Source organism: Dreissena polymorpha, chromosome 13 (assembly GCF_020536995.1).
Source record: "Dreissena polymorpha isolate Duluth1 chromosome 13, UMN_Dpol_1.0, whole genome shotgun sequence".
Classification (NCBI taxonomy): domain Eukaryota; kingdom Metazoa; phylum Mollusca; class Bivalvia; order Myida; family Dreissenidae; genus Dreissena; species Dreissena polymorpha.
The window spans coordinates 14,388,343-14,398,574 of NC_068367.1; the positions used below are offsets into that span (position 1 = coordinate 14,388,343).

Consider the following 10,232-nt stretch of genomic DNA (forward strand, 5'->3'; position numbering starts at 1 on the left):
CTTTAAGTCTTTAAGACGCTTTGTAATTTGTGCCGAATGCCAATACATGTATTTCGGACAACGTTGTCTTCAGTACGACGTCACTGACGTCATCATAACGGCGAGACTGCACCGTAAACAGCGGGCAAGGTGCCTCAAGTAGAATCGAAAGTTGCATCGAATTGACTCGATTTTATTTCGACGAAAAACTAAATGTGCTCAAACGCGCTCAAATATCGTCTTTATCGAATGTTCAAGTCCGAACACGCGTGTTCTCGTTCGTGAAGGCCAGCGGTCTATCCGGCGTGCTTCAACCTCGGCATGCCATTATGGGAAATTAAACTTTCACAGAAAGGTAAAATTGATTTAAAATTAACATAATTTAAGAGAAGCAGGGTTTAAAAAGACAAGCAAGCATGAAACATTTGATGTTAGTGCTGATTAAATCTGCATGTTGTTAGCATCATGATGTACGTATTAATTTGCGTCAGTTGAACTGGGATTTCTTGGTCTAGTGGTAGCGCACTGACATCGCAACACATTTTGTAGCTGGATCGAGGCTGCGCCGTCAGTGTGGCCATACCACGTGGTCCGTGACGTCATTTGGCTAAGACGGAAATTGTTAATTGCCTCCGCTTAGAAAATTTTAATCCGTGCAAGGATCTTATTATTTAGTCGAGTTTAACGAAATAAAGTCCACGCTATGTGTATATCTGAGATCTATTAACATTAATAACAGATGAGTAGTTGAGTCTATCATTCGATAAAATTTTCTAGTTTTTACGTTACAATCCATGCAAGCACGGCAAGCACATTTTAAATCTTCCAAAATATCCGTTTAATATGCCTTTTCGCGGTGCACTTATATGTGCGGACGTGAATACTTTCATATACAATGTGTTTTGTCCAAAAAAAAAATCATTAAACACCATCTATTGAGATTTCATTGTACACCAAAAATTTGGCTAATATGACAAGCAACGAATCCAAGGCAATCACGATAACTCGATAATCGGCTAAAACGACCAGTTAAGAATTATGTTTCTGACCAGAACCGATGTAAATAACGAGTCAATAAGCACAAATATCATTCGGATTTCAAAACATTCATGTAGGCGATCGCCATACACGTTTTAATTTATCTACTGAATATACTAACATCATTTACATGATTCTGCTAGTGGCTGAGCCAAGAAGCACAATCAGTAAGACAATGACTGACATATACACAAGGTCATATGATTACTGATATAGCAATGTTTGTTCCATGTGTAATTAGAATGTATAAATAAAAAATATGCATGATATAACATTATGTTCGGTTTCATTCAATTCTTTAATATACAGCTACAAACATAGTGTATGCAATTTAGACTGAGATTTATGAATTGCTACAAAATTGCTAGTTTTATATTGGCGACAGAATTTAAACTAGACGATAAAGTTTGCGAACAAAAATAAAAACCCTGTGTGATACCTATATTTATTAAATATTTTAATTGCAAAACAAGTATGCTGTCTTTCAGTCCCACATTATTATACATCGATAATCTGAACAATAAAAATTGATTTGACATATTATATAGATTAATCATGTTAAATGAAGTTAATGCTAGAATCACGAGCTTACGTTGCATTGAGACGTGATAAAACTTGTTTCCTAGGTAGGACCAGTATTTGGTGTCTTAAACGGGCCTTTTCACGTTTGGGTAAATTGACAAAATTGAAAAAAAAGTTGTTTCAGATTCGCAAATTTTGGTTTTAGTTATGATATCTGGGAGGAAACAGTTATACTGAACATTTACCATGCTCTAAAATAGCCATTATATGCATCTTTTGACGATTTAAAAACCTGAAAATTATAAAGCGTTGCAACGCGAAACGAATTAATTTTGAGAGTTCTGTTGTTGTCGTTATATTTTGTGAAACTACGAGGATTGCTTATCTAAAGTATTAAATACATCTGACTTTGTATCCGGAAGAATGGCCGAGTGGTCTAAGTCGTGAACCTTATACTCCAGGACTCCATTGGTCAGTGGTTCGAGCCCTGATGAGGGTTAACTTTTTTTTCTTTTTTAAATTGTATTCTTGATTTTTATTGGGGATTTTAGATCCAATGTTTACATTTATCAATATAAAGCATTTAAAGACAAACTTGAATATTTGCCAAAATCTGTGAAAAGGTCCCTTTAAAGGTGATATAAAGAACGTTCCCAGTTAAAGGATAAAAAACGAAACCTTCAAGCGGACACCGTATCCACTACGCCACAGCCACCAAACTATCTTTGAATGCTAGAGGCTAAAAAGCACTCAATTATAAAAAATTAGATCTAAATACTTGGCAATTGTAAAACGCTTCATCAAGCATAAATTGAGATATAAGATGCGTTAAAAAAACACAATTAAAATGATTCGTACGCAATCATATCCAAATTTTTATTACAATACATTGCTCTCAAATAAGCTTTTGACCGTTACTTAGGTAGCACCTATTATCATATTATCGTATATCAGCCACCACACAACCCATCCTCTTGAAATGGGTAAAATGATTTAGTTGGTCGGCAGCGTTATTATAATTATGCAATAGGTGATGAAGAAAACATTAATATTGCACCACATAAGTTCCTTTAAACTATACAAATTGAAGAACACATATACACTAAATAAAAGGTTAGTAGGCATTTCATGTAAAAACGTTTAACCCATTAGGCCTAGCGTCTAGAAAAAAGGCCTTTGCAAACAGCGTAGACCCAGATGAGACGCCGCATGATGCAGCGTCTCATCCGGGTCTGCGCTGTTTGCTTAAGGGAATTTCTGTAAGAAATATTCTTGATAAAGAAATAAATATACTACACATCCCTAATTTTGGAAATAAATTTTTAGAGATACAACCGCGTCGGGAAAAAACAATTATCGTTATTTTGTTATATTCTAAAATACACATACGCAAATTATGTGTATTATCAGAGAAAATGAAATCAGTAAATCAAATTACTCGAATGTCAGGTAAGTAAACAACATACGTGTAGAAGGTTGTCCTTCAATAACTTTTTTATTCCGACGAATACGGTATTGAAACAAAAACAGAACGAGGGAAGCACAGACACCGTAGAGACCAAAGAGCGTATTCATTTAAAAGAAATATTTGTATAAAGTGGCTCATCGAGTCAAAATACAAGTTATTCCTTTGAGAAAATCATCAAAATGACGCCATTTTGGAAGTCAGATCCAACTAACCTCACTTAAACCTCATCAGCTCCCGTATACTCATGCCTTTTTAAATTGTGTTTACTATCCGCGTTATGTCGCCCATGCTTCAAGATCCCTGTTCGGGATTTGGGATCGTCAATTTATTAAATTACAACACTCGAGAGATGCGCCGGTTTCAACTCTTTTATTCATTGCGTTACATGGCGATTCTCTACAAATAGATGTCACGTAATTATGTATCGTTCGTGGAAAACACACAGTAACAAACAAAGTTCATTTCTGTTTTCATCGAGATTTATTTCTGTTAAATAATTTCTAACACAACGCTTCTAATGTTCATGAAGTACAATTTTACAGCGCGGCGGCCAATTGGCCGCCACGTTAAGAAAGCGTGACTGCTCTACTCGATTGTCAAACTAGGACTCTAGAATTGTCCTTCTTACAACAAAGCACAGCATTTTATTCCAAGGTACATGAACATAAAATTTAGTTATTTCCTATCTCATTCTTGGTTGGTTAACTGTTCTCTTCCCCAGATTTTCTAAACCCACCCCTTCGAATAAACCTTGTTGATTGGACGGATCGCTTATACACCTACCACATGTCACAGCAGAAGAGTGCAATATACTGGCAATGTTCATTACTCTTAAATTACTCTGTGTAGCCTATCATATCTCGTCATGCGCGAATTGCCAAGATGACGAGATTTGCATTAACTACCATTTTCTCGTGTCACGCATGGGACAAGTCGGTCCCTCTCTATTAATGTTTGTTTCTCTGCATAATCTAGGATAAAATATTCAACAACACCATATATCAGTTTCTAGTCCAATTTAATGTCTAACATAACTAATATTTCAGTTATACAAATGCGTTGTGATTGCTACATGATTGTGTCTTTTCCATCTGTCCACCTCCAGGTCTAAACGCTAACCGCCTTGTTTCCCTCTAACATCTGGCCCGTGAAACTCAGTTATGAATCCTATTGGTCAGTGTTCCATACGTGCTTGTTCCTGATTGGTTGAATTACAACATAGGACTGGGTATGTGCACGCTAATCAGCATTGTGATACAAATAAATAATGCAAATACAGCCTAAGGCTTGTGTCGACGGCATCGTTCCCCCTTTGTTTTTAAACATACACCAGATCCAAATATTTAATCTTTTGACCGTCATGCATACTCGCCACTGATATACTTGTCAATATTTCGTATATAAAGAAAACCCAAATATTTCACCCAATTTCTCATCATTATTTGACATAGAGATATGAAAACAATAAATACCAGTTTCAAATCGTTATCAAATTACAATTGCTAGTACATTAACATAGATAAACATAAACATAGACAAAATGTTTACTCTTTCAAATTATGTAGATCTAATATCCTGTAGTACATAAAAACTAAACTATCGTATGTACAAGATACAAGATACAAGATACAAGAATCTTTATTTAACGTCGGATGTGAATAACAATAAACATTAGCTCATGAGCTATTTCCCGACAAAACAATTGTAAATATATAACAAGTGTATATTGAGCTGAAAGAAAGAAAGATTAAGCATATTATATAAGCATTTATACTACAAGGACATACTTAGAGCATATACAACACAAAATTTAGTAAAAAATGTTCATTAAAGCATTATATTTTGTAAGTTACACATAGATATGACAAAGGGAAATATACCTAAGAACTATATTGGAGCTGTTTTACATCAGTTCATAATTAACACATATGTTATACACTTATAATTTGTACAAACAAAGCATTGCAGACCTATATTAAAATTTAAGATATTCAAACAAGTATAGCACACAATTCATGTTTAAAAGCATATATAAGCACATGCACAATAACTACATAGTACAACAAATAAATAGCAAATATACACACATATATACACTGTTTTTAACATTTTAAAACACACAAGAAGGGAGTATAAAAAAGCATATTTAATCACATGAAAAAACATCTACATAGCACATATATACACATATATACATGTTTATTTCTATTTTATTTTTATTTTTTTTAAACAGGAAACTCATATACACTATATACAAGGATAATTTAACAAGGGGTTAACTGACAGATAAATAAATAATATAAGCAGGACAGCAACAAAAAACAAAACAACAAGCAAGCAAGCAAAAAATATGAGAAGCAGGTTACTCACACATGGCGCATTTACATTTTGAGCCTGTCCAGGTGCGGATCAGCCGTACAAAGTCTTTATATTTGTCGACTGTGCGAATATCCTCTGGGAGGCTGTTCCACACCTGTACAGCCTCAAAACGAAAGGAATTTTTGCCATACCTTGTTGTTCTTACTTGTGGTGTCTCAAGGATGTTTGAATATCTGAAATTATAGGTAGAGGATTTAACTTTAACCAAGGATTGAAGATATTCTGGGGAAAGATTGTGTATACATTTAAATGTTTCTGACGCAATGAGGTGTAACCTGTTTAAGTGAAGAGTAGAACTGGTAACCTTTTTTAGTAGTGTATTATAACTAGATTCATAGTCATTAAAAACAATTCTAAGGGCTCTGAACTGTATCTTTTCTAGTTTTTCTGTGTTGGATTTACTACAAAAATGCCATATAAGGGGACAAAAATTAAAATTTGATCGGATAAAAGATTTAAAGATTATTAACCTAGTGCTTACATTCAGGAATTTGCTTAGTCTTTGGAGAACATTTAATTGTTTGGCTGCCTTTTTGCATACATTTGTAACCTGTGGATCAAAGTTTAATTTGTAATCAAGTTCCACTCCTAAAAGTTTTACTTTTTGTTCACATTAAATTTCATTTTGACCTATAGTAAATGATTTAACTTTTTTATAAGTCTTATTACCTACACATATTGCCTGGAATTTATCGGGGTTTGCCTGCATTTGGTTAATATTGAACCAGTGTATCAGGGATTTACTTTCTGATTCAATAGTTTCCTTAAAGGTATTTAAGTTTTTGTGACTGAAGGAAAGGGTATTGTCGTCTGCATAGTTATACAGGGTTGACGTATCTATAAAATAAAAAATATCATTGATAAAGATATTAAAGATCAACGGACCGAGTATAGAGCCTTGAGGCACTCCCTTAATGATTTCTTGCCATTTACTAGTACAATTGTTTATTTTAACCCTTTGAGACCTGTTTGATAGATAGTTTAACATTAATTTACATGCATGCTCGGTTAATCCATAGGCCTTGAGTTTTAGTACAATTAGATTGTGAGGTAAGCAATCGAACGCTTTAGACAGGTCCATTAAAACAGCTCCTACATAATTGTTTTCATCTAGGGCTTGTTTCCAATCTTCTACTAGTTTTAATAAAGTTGTTTGACATCCATAAGATGACCTGAATGCTGATAGATAAGAATGGAAAACATTATTATTAAATTGTTCAGTGAGTTGTAATTATTTATTACTTAAAACAAAATGAAATAAGCGTGTATAATAAAAGATTTATCAAAACTCTTACCTAACTTTGGTGTCTAATAATGTATTTAGCTTCAAATCCTGAATAATTATGTGTTTGTCTTATCAATCGGCCGTTGCCGTTAACTTTTGTTTTTCTACTGGCTGAAGTTTGTTATGAGACGTCGACGTAAAAAAGGCGGCGACGTCATACTTTTAAGCGCCAAAACTAAAAGCGCGCTTAATAGAAAGTTAACATTTTAACAATTTAAAAACTAAGAATTAAATATATATTAAATTCTTACAGTGCCTTCCATGAAATCTCTTAATTTCATCTCATACAAAAGTAGTCAAAATTCAAAAATCGATACAAAATACACTTATCAGAAGGTCATGTACAATAAAATGTTCTATAGAAAAATATCAAAAATTGAAAATACCATATAGAAATACCATAAGAAAAGTATTGTGCATTTAAACATCTTAATCAGTGCCCTCTAATAAACATAACGTTGTTTTGTTATAAAAGATGTGTGCTTCTAGTTTGAACTTTACATTTTCGTACAAGCCCATCCCTGCCCTTATATACTTCGGTCACTCTGCCTAGTGGCCACACCGGCTTGTAAGTTTCTGGTTTTCCTTTTCTACTTTTGGCGAATTTGAACAGTTGGCAAGTATTCTTTCACCCATCGTTTTCAGAAGACGTCGCTGAGGTATTGTATTTGTTTCCACCATCTTCTGCTATATATGTCGTCTGCTTGGAAAACTCCTCTTGGTATACTGAGATTACTCTTCATTAATAGTAGCATGCTTGGTTTCAATGCTGAGATATCTTTTGGATCGTTGCTAACAGGGGTGATAGGTCTGTCATTTATAATCCTTTCGGTCTCGGCAATCAATGTTAATAATTTCTCGTCTGTTAAGAGCTGTACATTGGCAAGGGATTTCAGTATCGTGCGCGTAGACCTGATCATGCGCTCCCATGCTCCACCCATGTTGCTTCCATATGGTGGGTTAAACTACCATTCTACGTTGTTCTGTAACAAATATCTTCCGATCTTTGGTTCCACTCTTCTTTATATTTCCTCAGTTCTTTATCTCCGCTGACTAGATTGGTACCGTTATCACTGAACAATTTTTCAGGATATCCTCGTCTGCTTGTAAAGCGTTAAGTAAGCCGCTAGAAACGAATCAGGGGTCAAGCTGTGAGCTATTTCTATATGGACCGATCTCGTCGTCAAACAGGAAAACAGGCAACCATTTCTTTTAACGCTGGATCTACGTTGTGTTACCATCAAAGGTCCAAAGTAGTCCACGCCTACGAATGTAAACGGAGGTTTGTCAGGCGTCGTCTGCTCTTGGGTTAGTGGTGCCATATGTTGGGTGATTGCGTGCTGTCTCTTGCAAATAATCCATTTTCAAATCGTCTTCTTGACAGCGCTATGACCACGTAGTATCCAGTAATTCGCTCGTAATTCAGCAAATACGTGGTGTCTTCCTACATGTCCATTGCTTGTTATGGCAATGGCGAATAAATAGCTCTGTCACGTGATCATCATGGGGAAGGATAATTTGGGCTTTGTCATTATCTATGGGGATTTTTTTCCTGACATCTGAATGAGTCCGTTTACCAGAATCGGATTTAGCATAGCTAATCTTCTATTTTTCTTCACGGGATTGCCTTTTTTAAGGCCTTCAATTTACTGCATAAAATGGGCCCTATGTACATGTCGTAATATTGCACCTGTAGCGTTCTGTGTTTCGACTGGCACGAGAACTCCACGTTTTAACTCTTCTGCATCAAAGGGTGAGTGTTTTCTGCAGAATACTATGAACCTCTGTAGCCAGGCAACCGCTCTGAGCAACTTGTTCCAGTCAGAAAAGTGGTTGATTAAGTCGTCGATATTTGTTCCGGTGAACGATGCGGTGGTGTTGATTACAACTTCGTGCTTGACTTCCGAGTCTTCTTCCGCTACTTCCGGTTTATTTGGTAAACAAGGCCAAGTCGATTCATCGTGCAACAGGTACTCTGGTCATTCAAGCCAGGTCTTCAAACTGCTAACGTCATGAGGATCAATGCCTCTCGATGCCAGATCTGCGGGGTTGGATCTGGAGTCAACATAACGCCATTGTTCAGGTTTAGGCCGGGTATTCCATGCATCCGTGTCCGCGCTCCGGGTCCGCGTTCCGTGTCCGCGTTCCGTATACGGACACGGAGTATCGTTTCCATACATCCGCCTATTTAAGCTTTTCCGTGTAAAAAGCTCATTCCAAACGTGATGATACTTGGATTAGGATGTCGCTATTAGAAGAGCACACATTTTTTATGATGACTGCTGCGGCAGCACTGCATGTTAGTAGACGGAAACGCAGACATAGGTACTGGTCACGTGCCATAATAAGAAACCGTCAAGATTACGGTACATACTACCATCTTATTAGAGAATTAGAGCTGAACGATGAAGAGTTCGGGACCTTGGTAAGTTATTAATAATTATTAACAAAATATTTTAATATTGTTATAACCCAAGGTATACAAAAATCCTGATTATCTCCTTGTTTTCATACCGCTATCAGCTAATTTCTCCAACACCACAGTACAGAAAGCCGAAACTAGCTGATAAGCCACTCTGGACAGGCTGAATTAATGACAATAAGCATAGTTATATTGATAAACATTGCTGATTATTCGTATTACAGACTTCAAAACTTGTATGTGAATCCCGCATAGACATAAAAGAACATAAATAGCGACTTCTTATAGCGTTATATTTTGTTTGAAATGTGTCTTCTGAAAAGCGACTATAGAGTGTACAATATGCAGACGATATATATTCAAATTGTTTGATGCAATGTCGTTGTATTCTTTCATACGTTGGTTGTATATTTCAGGGTGATCCCATTACTAAATATATTATTTTTTCACTAACATTTATGCTTGAAAGTCTACCATTCATGTTCACTTCCGTCCGTGTACTGAGTCCGCGTCCGTGAAAAATCGCTCACCGAGTGATTTTTTCACGGACGCAATTCGCGGTCGATAAAATGCGGACGCGGAACGCGGATACATGAATCGCTCCAACAAATTTCAACCATTTCGTTTTTTCGCGGACATCGGACACACGGACAAGGAACGTGGACGCGGAGACATGGAAACCCGGCCTTAGTCATTTCGTGAATACAGCTAAGTCTGTTTCCAACACATGTCTTGAAACGGTTTGCTGTATTGTTGATATATCCCAGTAGGATCATGGAATCAGTCCAGAAAACTGCCTGGTCAAAGTCAAGTTCATCTTTGATCATGGCATACAGTCTACACGACACTACGGCTCCACACAACTCAAGTCTGGGTATAGAGGACTGCTTGATCGGGGCGAGTCGTGATTTTCCAAGTACAAACTTGCAAACGATCCTATCACATTGATCTACTAATCGTAGGTATTCACATGCGCCGTATCCCGCCTCGGAACCATCACTGAACACGTGCAACTGAATATTCTTATTTCATCGAAGTGTTTCGGTTGGTAACATCAGTGTATTCGAATATTCTCCAAACAAGGTAAGCTTGCTATCCAGCGTTGCCAATCGTCTTGCTCTTTCTGTGGTATTACATGA

General features: G+C 36.3%; 1 long non-coding RNA gene across 1 annotated transcript; it reads right to left on the minus strand.

Annotated features, from left to right (window-relative positions):
* Positions 1 to 4,008: 4,008 nt before the first annotated feature.
* Positions 4,009 to 6,770, minus strand: LOC127855633 (uncharacterized). Its single transcript, XR_008037608.1, has 2 exons — positions 6,682 to 6,770; positions 4,009 to 6,565 (listed from the first exon to the last, which is right to left on the minus strand). It is a non-coding gene; the product is annotated as an uncharacterized LOC127855633 (long non-coding RNA).
* Between the last annotated feature and the right edge of the window lie 3,462 nt (positions 6,771 to 10,232).